Source organism: Chelonia mydas, chromosome 6, assembly GCF_015237465.2.
Source record: "Chelonia mydas isolate rCheMyd1 chromosome 6, rCheMyd1.pri.v2, whole genome shotgun sequence".
NCBI lineage: Eukaryota > Metazoa > Chordata > Testudines > Cheloniidae > Chelonia > Chelonia mydas.
In genome coordinates, this window is record NC_051246.2 from 130,022,022 (window position 1) to 130,034,149 (window position 12,128).

Genomic DNA, 12,128 nt, shown 5'->3' on the forward strand with positions numbered 1-12,128 from the left:
TCTTTCCAGTCTTCTCTTTGCATATGGAGAATTACATGAAAGCTGTAAAATAATTAGATTTAGCACTTACAGTTTATAGCATTTTATAGTTACAAAGCACCATGTGTTCAAACATTAATTTGCAAAGAGAAATGACAGACTATTAAAACTTTATGCATTACTTTTGACAATTTAAACTTGACAAATATGCTTCATCCCAGAGTCCCTGAAGACGGTCAAGGTAGAGCCGGCCGAAACCTGGAATTTAAAGTTCTTGGGAAACTGATATTTTGAAATTTGATTTTGGTCCAATTTGGAATGAAGCCAAATATTTAAAAAATTTCCTGTGAACTAGAAATTCAAAAAACTAAATTGTTTCAGAAACACTGAACATGGTGTTTCTGAAATCCAATGTGCTTTCTGGGACCTCAGCAGCAGCAGACTAAAACTGACATGATTCTTGTCAGTTTCAGCACTCCCCTTGAGTCTGCAAGGTCTCAGGTCCCCAGCCCTGGGGCAATCCACATGGTGGGACTGCCCAGAGCCACAGACCATGGAAGCCTATATAAGGATTTCCAGGAGCCTGGCCCCATGTAGGGAACCTGGAAGCCTTGTCATGGTGGGAGTGGACCGATAGTCATGGGCCCAGGAAATCCTGGTGCTCCCAGCAGCCTTATTGGGTTCTGACACAGCCTTGTCTGCAACTCTACAGAAATTAGTCAAACCAGATGAGAGTCTTTTATGGGAAAATTTCCCACCAGCTCTAGTTGAGGGACAGAGCCCTGGTAAAGTTATTTCAGAGATCTACAACGAAAAAGAATGCAGATATGACACTTTTGGTCTTCACAGTGCTAATAAGCATTGTTGAATGCTAGACAAAAAACAAGGGTATTGATTTGACATCATTCCTATCTGGAAAGGAAGATTAATTTATGCATTAGGCAGATTTACAAAATCTACAATGGTCCTTTGACTCGGAATTATGGTCCATTAGCCCTGGTTCCTGATTAACTACAGAATTCACATAACACAATATAATAAATATAATTCCCAGGACCGCTGTGTCAGATACAGGTCCTCAGCATGCACGGATTTTAAAATGTTATTTGATGGAATTTTAGATCATGTGGCGGAAGATGCCAGAATGTTCCTCTCCTGAATTATTCAATTAAAGAACATCAGCTTTCACCACTCAGAGAACTATTGGTAATTTACATTTCATGGGCCAAAATCTCTGCTGATGTAACACTAAAGCAGCAAGGGGAGTCATTCCAGTCAGTAATTTGGTCTCATATAAACCTGCACTGAACCGACTGAAACAAGGAACGAAGACTCATTGGTTGCCCTCTGTGCATTACCTCAATATAAATGTTAAACGACACATGGCTCATTTCCACAGGATCACCACCACTGGACACACAAACAGTACTGTGTTTTTTAAGCCCTCCCATCCACCTGCGCATGTTGATCTAGACCATTGATCATCAGACAGTGCTGAGATACCAAAAAGGGTTTTAGTAAACCTGGAGGCCCCTGCAGTGTGTTCTCTTTTGCAGCTGACATAACGGTGAACTGCAGCCAGGTCAGCCCCTCCCCCCGCCCTAACGAATTTGCACCTGCACTAATGCAGAAAAGAAATACTTCTAGTAATCCAGCACATGCTATTTGCTTAGGGCTAGATTTTGCCATCCTCACTCACATTGGTAAGTACTTCCTCATGTGACTGTCCCACAGAAGCCAATTGAGTCCTTGGAAAATACAGTGAAAAAAATCAAAATGCTGAAATTCCCCATGAGTACCAAAGACAAGGGTTTACTTGGAGGGAAGAACCCTCTAGTGAAACTGACACAGGCCCAGGAAACATGGAGCATTAAAAAACACTACCTCATGCAAAGCTGGATGAAGAACTTGGAGAAGTAGCACCATTGGAATTGGAGAAGTAGCACCCTGACCAGAACCCATCTGGTTAGAATGACTGTCACAGATGTTGCCTTCTCTATCCTCTTAGCAGTCTGCCTAAAGCAAACATTTCAGGTCCAGCCAACGTGTGTAGAAAGCTCACAAAATATCTGTGTTTAAAAAAAGTCCATTCCATCATAATGGGGGAGGGGGGGAGTCAAACTTATCGAATTATTATCCTACTCTTATTCTAGGGAGAGGCTGAGTTTTAGCCAGCATCCCACTTTGACCTCATGGGAGAAACATCTGACAGACGTAGCACTTTCGCTTCTCCTGGAGAGCAGAACGTGACATGTACATACAGGGGCTCAAAGTAATCAAGCTGCACTGGCTTTCAGTGCCATTTATTCAGTGAAAAGGAGGAGGAAAATCTGCCTTTTTATCAGAGACACTGTCAGGTTAACTCAAGTGCGGCAAAGAGAGACACACAATGTACCAGAAAATGAATATTAACTTTGTTTACTAATCCTTGGCTATGCAGATTCATGTGAACAGTTTTCAAGGGGAGTTGGGATTTCTTATTCAAGGACTGGCTATGAATGTGTATGCTCACTGGATTTACACCAATTTCTTGTGCAGATGGTACCTGACAGCATTGGATCCCCTACATCTCCCCTTTCACTACAGCGTGATATTTAAAAATGGGAACTGATTCTTAAGTGACATGCATCAGCTTTATTCCCGGCTGTTCCCTCTGAAAGGTCGTTCTGCTTGACCTGGCAGGCAATTATATAAACACATCACACAGGGCAGAAAATGAAAAAGAATTTGAAACAGTCTACCTGCCAAGTCTACATGTTTAAAACATTCCCATGGTCTTCACCATTTCACTCTGAAAAGGAAAGTGGCAAAGTAATAAAGTCCTATTCTATATATGATATCGAGATTTGGGGGAACATTGAGAGTGATTTGGACATGTGGTTCGATTTGTAAACTTATTTTTTTTAAGTTGCTGAGTAAAGCCATAATTCCTGAATACCGAGGATTTTGAACCAGAAATCTGAATCCCACACAGCTTCACTGGATACAACTTGTATATCATGAAACAGCAGCTACCTATTAACCTCTTCATGGTTGGAATTCAAACCTCCGTTCGTAAAAGTCAGTATTTCTGCCCCATCTTTCAGTTACTTCAAATCTGGACTCCATGTAACGTTAGATTATCGCCTCAGTTCAGCAAGGTGTATAGGAACATGTGTAATTTCAATGCGACTACTCAAGTGCTTAAAAAGTTAACACTACAGTGCTCAGAATTAGGTTCATTCTTATGTACTTTGCTGAACTGGTGACAAAGTAGTGGAATTCCAAATAATTTATTCTTCTCTATGGTCACGGATATAGAGGAGACATTTTATATTCTGCGGTAATGTCTGCATATCTGCTGTGTCCACATGCTTTGATGGAGTCCTTCATACCATATTTAATATTCTAGCATATAGGGTTTTTTAATTAGATATGATAGGTCAGTGGTTCTCAACCTTTCCAGATTACTGTACCCCTTTCAGGAGTCTGATTTGTCTTGCACACAACAAGTTTCATCTCACTTAAAAACTGCTTGCTTACACAATCAGACATAAAAATACAAATAAAAAGTGTCACAGCACACTACAGTATTATTGAGAAATTGCTTAATTTTTACCCTTATAAAATATGTGTAAATACAATATTTGTGTTCCAATTAATTTTAGTGTGATACCGAGCCTGTTTTTCACTTGTGAGCCTCATCTGAAGCCCGAGTGCCAGGTGGCACGTAATTCAGCTTCACAGGATCTTCTGTGGTTAGGGGCCCTGGGCAATTGCCCTGCTTGTCTCCCCTAATGCCAACTCTGCACTTGTGGCCCCTCCTAAACCTGTCCTGTGACACACATGCACACCGGAGGGCTGCAGCCTTCAGGTTGAAAACCACTGATCTAGATAAGATGAGTACCCCCTGGAAGACGTCTGCATACCCCCAGGGGAATGCGTACTCTGGGTTGAGAAACACTGTACCAGGGCATTTGCCCTTGCCAGTGCATCTTGATACAAATAGCCACTAATATTATCAGTGATAAGTATTTCTAAAGCACCAAATTTCATATGGAGCTCTAAGGGGAAACAAATATGATCCCCGCCCGGAGAAGCTTACAATCCACATCCGACAATCTCAGAAAAATGAAGATGACAGACATACTTGAGTGGGTAGGGAAGGGAGGACAAGTAGTAAAATAAAGATGAAATAAGATTTCCAATCAAAATGGGAAACAAATTTATAGATTAAGGCCTGAAGGCACCGATATGACCATCTTCTCCATCCTCCTGCAGTGTTACCCCTTCCACTTAACAATCTGTCCCAATTTATATTTGGCTCAGATACTCTGCTTCCTTCCCCAGGCCTGACGAAGAGCTCTGTGTAGCTTGAAAGCTTGTACATTCCATCAATAGATGTTTGTCCAGTAAAAGCTATTACCTCACTCACCTTGTCTCTCTCATATCCTGGGGCCAACCTGGCTACAGCACTGTCAACAACTCCAGAAAAAAACATCTCACAAAAACAAATGCTTTAGAAATTTTGGTCACTAAAAAATGGAACTGGAAAACGGGCACCTTCTAGTTTTGGCTCCAATCTACAAAACAAACTTCAGGCATGCGTCTGGATCCACGGATTCAAATCTTGCCACCCCGTCCCACCCAAGCCCCTCTCCCAACAACTCAACGTAATAGAGATGCAACATGTTGGTTTTGATCCATTTCTACTTTTCACCTTTCCATAAGAAAAAGTTTGAGCAACCCGCCACCCACCCTTCCAATGGAGAGCATTGAGGATCCAGTGAGATAACAATGGGCCATTCCCAGTGCACATCTGAAATGTGGAACTAAAAAGAACAAGTGACTTTCCCCTCTTAGCTCCTTTTGCTGTGCCTGATTCTGAATGCAGAGCAGTTGTCCTTGACACACTTTTGAAAATGACAGAGTCTTCAGAATATAACTTTGCTTTCACCAAGCCAGCCCAGGAACTGTTCAATTATAAAAGGCACTATTTCATGTATCAAGGGCTGCAGTGCTGCCTGCACACTAATATAACTTTCATTTTTTTAATTAAAAAATCGTGTAACTGTTAAAACTGACATTTAGGTGATGTCGTGATTCCATCATGTGGGAGACAAGTTTTATGGCCTGAGAACTCTCCCCTAGTGAGATTAACAGTCGGTCTTAGAGGATGCCATGTGTCTTTGCTGTACTGATTGGACTGAGAAGTGTTATGGCAGACACTAAGGGAGCTGCTCAAGGTCAACAGGAGATGAAGTGGGATTGAAAGGAATATACTTTCCCTAGATATTATTCATATTAGGGTAGGTTGTACAAGCCTATGATGGAGTGTTCACCCCACCCCAACCAAGAAAAGGTTAAGGAAGCTCTGAAAGGGCCAGTCAGAGTGATATGCCACACCTTAGAGGATTAGGCTGGAGGAACAACCCCTGACTGGAGGATGAAGCTCACCTGAGCAGGTGTAGGCTGGGCTATTATAAAGCCAGGAAGCTGGAAACAGAAAGGCCTGCAGTGAAGAAGTCTGCAGCCACCCTCTGTGGACTAGAGAGGGAACCAGGAAACGAGTAGGACCCTGGGCCTCAGGGAAGGAATCATAGAATCATAGAATATCAGGGTTGGAAGGGACCTCAGGAGGTCATCTAGTCCAACCCCCTGCTCAAAGCAGGACCGATCCCCGACTAAATCATCCCAGCCAGGGCTTTGTCAAGCCTGACCTTAAAAACTTCTAGGGAAGGAGATTCCACCACCTCCCTAGGTAATGCATTCCAGTGTTTCACCACCCTCGTCATGAAAAAGTTTTTCCTAATATCCAACCTAAACCTCCCCTACTGCAACTTGAGACCATTACTCCTCGTTCTGTCATCTGCTACAACTGAGAAAAGTCTAGAGACATCCTCTTTGGAACCCCCTTTCAGGTAATTGAAAGCAGCTATCAAATTCCCCCTCATTCTTCTCTTCTGAAGACTAAACATCCCCAGTTCCCTCAGCCTCTCCTCATAAGTCATGTGTTCCAGTCCCATAATCATTTTTGTTGCCCTCCGCTGGACGCTTTCCAATTTTTCCACATCCTTCTTGTAGTGTGGGGCCCACATACCCTGAAGAGAAAAGGGCAGAGAAGATAGCCTGTAGGAAGAAGCCCAGGGAGTGAGCAGCAAGGTTGGGGTCTAAACAGACCTTGGCAGTGTGTTGTAGGATCTCTGGGACGGAACCTGGAGCAGTGGGCAGGCCTGAGTTCCCCTACCTGCCACTGATGGAGTGGTATTGCCTGGACATTGGGCCCAGTGAGACTCAATATTCTGGAAAGGGAACAAGCCAGTGAAACCTTGGCATAGTTGACAAGACCAGAAAGGACCATTGTGATCCTCTAGTTTGACCTTCTGGACAATACAGGCCAAGAAAACTTTCCAAAAATAACGCCTAGAGCATATCTATAATTCCTAGAGAAGGTCACAAAATCCTAAATCACACTTCACCGTTTAATGCAAAACTAACTAGCAAAAATTCACATGGCTATTTGAGAGACAATCAGTTTATCTCAGCTGTGTGTTTGAGACACACTGATAGCAAGCACAGGGTTTACTCAGATGTTTTTATGACCCGAGTGCTCTCCCCCACTCAGTTGAAATGGCCTGAAGGCCAGGAAATTCTCCGCAGCTCCAGGCAGCATGTGTTGATTTATCATGAAATTTCTAATGCAACTTTGCAAATATCAGAACAATCGTTTTATTCCATGAAGTAAAATGAAGTTATTGTGAGATTAAACTAGGAAGACTTGCACTAGCTTGTGATAATATCTGGTTATAGCTCAGTGTTTAGAACTTGACCTAAAGCTCATTATGCAAATGGAAAATCTCCCATTACTAATGAGCTGTGGATCAGGCTCTTAATGAGTATTAATATTGCAGCTGATTTGGCTTTTCCTGGGCTATAATCTTTCCAAGGCAGGTTCAGGACTTTGAATGTGTTTATGAATGTGGCCTCAGGGCATGCTAATTATTGTTGGTATTGCACGAGAGACCTCAGCCAAGATCAGGGCTGTGTTGTGCTAGGCCAGGTCCACACACTCAGTATACAAGATATTGTAAATTCTTTGAGTCAGGAACTCAATATCAACACTAAGAGATAAATACTATCTCCATGACCCTGCACAGGCAGGTTATGTAGATGACTTCTCCTGTGTATCTTTATAGCAGGACTGGAGAACAGGAGATTGTCAGCAAAAACATTTAATACAAAAAGATTATTTAATTCCAGCATGTATTCATTTATTAGCTGGGCAGAGGGGAAGGCTTGATGAAATATGGGATCATTTCCTGGCTGGGCCAGACTTCCAGGGTGGCCTTGGGCAGGTCTCTCAACTCAAGTTTCTCCATAGAAAATGTGGGGGTATTGCTATTTTCATACCTTACATTGCATTGTGAGGATAAATGTATTAAGTTTGTGAGGTGCTCAGATATGATGATATTATGATAATATGGGCCCCATGCACACAGACAGAATCTAAATCCCACTAGTTTATTTCCTGGGCTCTGAATCAAACGTGATCCTATCTCCGCTGAAAAGCCGAGAAGCTGCCAAATGAGTCAGATAAACATTTTAGGAAGTTTACCTAAGCCAAAGCCAAACTCCTAGTCTCTTAAGATTCTCCCACTGTTAACCCGGTCTCATCTCTGCTAATATGGGGCCTGAGTCAAAGTCCATTTAAGTCTACAGGAAAAACAATTCTCATTGACTTCACTGGGGTTTGGTTCAGAAACTTGCCTTTCAGTGCTTCCCATTTATATATCAGAAATACATAAGAAATATGGAAAATATTGTATCTCTTCCCCGACCCATGTTCTGCAGTGGTTTCAGGACTTAGAAGTAGAGAATATTCCAAGCTGTTAGACTAACAAGAGTTATCCAAGCAATTTTCTGTTACTCTTTAGAACCCTCTCTGGCCTGCCATTACTGCAGCAGATATTAGACAACATCCTGACCTTAAAACTACCCATCAACTTTTTACTGAGTGAGGTGGCTCTGTTGTATAACTGTGCCCTGATAATTTGGAAGAAACTACTCTGTTGAGATAATTGGCTGCAGGCACTTGTTACAAATATACAGTCTTAAAAAATTACTATTTCTTTTTCAAAAAAAGAGTTACAAATATGTAATTTAATCAACCAAATGTTCTTTAACCACTTGCCATTGAAGTGTTTTGCTCGGAGCTTGAAAGACGAGATGCCTAAAGTAGCTCTCACAATTATGTACAACAGATTAAATGTTCAGTGTCAGGAGGGGGCAATTCCACTTTATTTGGAATTGGGGAGAATTTAACAGCAGCGATGAGTATCTTATGAATCCAAGACACTGATTGTCACTATGGAGGGAAGCACCAGGCCCAGCAGAAGGGAATGGGAGAAAGGTGTTGGTACCAGTAAAGAGGAGATGGGATGAATTTTGGCTAAATAAGGAAGTCACAAGGTGCAATAAGAAAAGATAAAAGGATCATGGAAGAGCCAGCCAATGGGCAGAGGGATACTATCCAGAGAGAACGATCATAGCACACCAACGATAGCTACGCAGAGGACAGCACATTGATGACTATTATTTATATCACAGTGGTACCTGAGCTTGAGTCCCCATTTTGCTAGGCACCGTCTATACACATCATAAGAGAGAGTCTCTGCCCCCAAAGAACTTATGTCTAAATAGAAAGGTTGGGAGAGGAAGCAAAGGCACAGGGAGATGGATGGTGTGCGCAAGGACAGAGCAAGTCAGTGCTAGAGTGGAAAGAGAACCCAGGCTTCCTAGCTCCCAGTTCACTGACCTACCCACTAGACATCTCTACAATCCCCAGCTCTTTGACATCCATGTGACCACATTTTTTCCATTACATTTTGTATACACATCTCTCTTATGGTTATCATACATTCTCCTTAATCTCCCTGGTGGGCCAGAATCTGTTTCTTGTCCCTCCCTGCATTCCTGAAGAGTGGGACAGGTCTGTTGTGGGTCCTATTGAATGACATCATGATTTCCTAATAGTCTGGAAAGGCAGTGGATTAATTCCTTGTTGGGAGAAAAAGTGAGTGACAGAATACTTCTCCTAGTCTGCTTTTATTTGCAGTTTCTAAGCTCTTTGGGGCAGACACCATGTCTTCGTATAGGCTTGTACAGCACCTAGCACAATGGGGTCTGATCCCAGTTGGTGTCTGGATGCAGCCTTATTACTACTGTTAATTAATATAAACACTATTATTGACAAGGGTCACCATATGGTCACTAGCATGTGAGCAAGTTTTTAGTCTTGGAAGAAACACTGTGTTGTTGGATTTTTCATGTAGTTCTTGGGGAGAGCTGGGCCAAAAAGCAAGGAAGTTTGACATTAAGGTAGAATGCTATAATTAGAGACCTTGTCTAATTAAGGACAATTCTTAGGGCACAGTTGCTCCCTGAGGGCTGAATATTGGTGTTTGGGCTGAGAGTTCTGAAAGAAGGGATTACCTCCCTGCTGTTTGTGACCACCGCAGCTCCAGGACTGGTGTAAGTGCAAAGAAAACAAACTGCACTAAGAATATACCAGACTCCATGCACTGATATCTCCTTCAACAAGAAATTGATCTTCAAGGCCCTGCTGGGTGGAGGAGCAATAATATTAGGTCTGTGGTCAGATTATCAGACTCAGATCTTCTGCCTTGCTTAGTCCCAACCACACTTGACCAGAGCCAAACTTCAAGATGTGCCAAAGGTTAGGCAGTGGGTTACTTTCTATGTCTTACAACACAAATGGAAACCTGGTGGACTTCAGTATAAGTAACCCTCCCCTGTTGAATACAAAAGGTGCCGGTGTTTGCAGTTAAGATTGCAGGCATGCATTATTCTCATCCAAGTACTAGATTAACGCCAGTTATTACCTAGCAGTGTGGGTCAGCAGTAATTGTCATTGCTTTCTGCTGATAGGTTTCTGGCCTCTCAACCATGATGAATGAACATAAACCTTTGAGTTGCACATCTGCCTGTTTTGCCACAATATAATACTGCATGCCAATAATGGAGTGATAATGTTTCAAAATCCCCGCTGATAAGCTGGTGGAGAAAGGAGCTACTCTTTGATATACCAAGACTTAGTGTAAAAGCAACACATATGAGACCTCACGATCACCATAATATAGTCTGTGCTTTCAAAGCTTGGAGCATTCAATAAATCCATTGAAATCCCTCATCCTTGGTCTCCACTTATGGATAGTAGGTCAACAGGGGCTTTTTTTATACTGGAAGCTATTGACCATCCTGGGAAAATTTAGGGGCCATTTGGCCCTGTTTCAGACAAATAGGTTGTGTCTGACAGTATTTTAATACATACTGCATGCACTTTTAACATCATGCACATGCACTGTTTTGTAACCCTGCTTTGTTTCTCTGTAGGGAATGCTTTTAAATACCAACTACATTGACAGGGATTTTGTACGTTAAATACTCACAGATGGCATAATAAACAGATCTAGATGTTTTGCTCATAAACTATATCAGCGTAATTTTCTGAAAACCATGGCGCATCTGCACACCCAGGTAATTAAGAGATCCAGGTACATAAATACGGACAGTCAGGGTCTATAATTCTTCCATGGCTATAGGCCATGGGCCATTCGCGTCCAAATCTGTCACTTGTTTTCGTATGTTCCTTTTGTGAGGTCTTGATATCTGAGCTCCATGAACGTTAAAACAAACTTGGCATGGAGCTGTGAAAGCTGTGCATTACCTTTGTCTGCAATGTGCGTTCTCTTACTGAAAGTAGTTAAATTCCATTGGCTTTGACAGAACAAGGAGCAATGGTCTCAAGTTGCAGTGGGGGAGGTCTAGGTTGGATATTAAGAAAAACTATTTCACTAGGAGGGTGGTGAAGCACTGGAATGCATTACCCAGGGAGGTGGTGGAATCTCCTTCCTTAGATATTTTTAAGGTCAGGCTTGACAAAGCCCTGGCTGGGATGATTTATTTGGGGATTGGTCCTGCTTTGAGCAGGGAGTTGGACTAGATGACCTCCTGAGGTCCCTTCCAACCCTAATCTTCTGATTCCATGATTCTGGAACATGGCCAGTTGTTAGCCGACGATCACATGCTCACCAATATTTCGTCAGTGACCAGGTGGGTGAGGTAACTTTTTTTTTAAATGAACTTTTGTTGGTGAAAGAGACAAGCTTTTGAACTCTTCTTCAGGACACCTGGGATGAACACAGCCACAACACCTTTGAAAACATAAGTGTTGGTGAGAGCTGTAATCTATTTTCATTTGCATATCCAGGCTGAATAGCCACGCTTACCTATGCTCCTTATTTGCCTCTTGTTTAACACAGCTGACAGGAGCTATACAACAAGGAGATTTATGTAATTGGACAAACACTAGTAGATCAAGAATAAAAGATGCTCCCTTGTGGCCTGTCTCTGATAATTAACTGACTCCTCTGGCAGAAGACCGCACTAAAGAATGAACAAACAGATTTTATTACAACTGCTGCTCAAGATCTTCTCCTGCCCCGGATGCCGATTAACCAAATAGGTCTGAATTCTGAAACTGAATGTATAAAGCACCTGTCATTCACATCCTCTCTCTATTTAATCCACCTCACCATCTCTCTTCAATACATTTCCTGCCCCATCCATGCTGTGTTCAAATTCTGCACGGCGCTGAGACTCAAACTGCCAGCATGATGGTAAGAACTGGCATGGCAGCAAAGCATTATCATTAATGTGTTCTGAGGCAGGTCCAAAGTGTATACAGAATGCCAACAGAAACAAAGTGTGTGGAGAACAGCAAGAATGTGTTTCACTTGTTATTTCATTGTTGGTTGGCTTTAAAAATACTACTCCGTATGGGCTCGGGATCTATCCTCATATATAACTTACACTTCAGAAAGCTCAAAGTGCAGTATGCTGCCCAGAAGTAGGAAACCATCCAGAATGGTCTTTGTTCAGCAGGGAAAAGTTGGCTGTATGATAACACTCTCAAAGCACTAAGAGCTAATTTTATATATAAAGCGCCAGTGTTCATAAGCTTCTAATTCAGGCTGTTGGAATCACTGTGGCTACATTACTGTTAAACATCCAATTTAAGCTGAGAGTTTCCATGATTTTCAGACGGCATGCTACCATATTGCACCACAAAACGCTGTTTGGCGTTCACA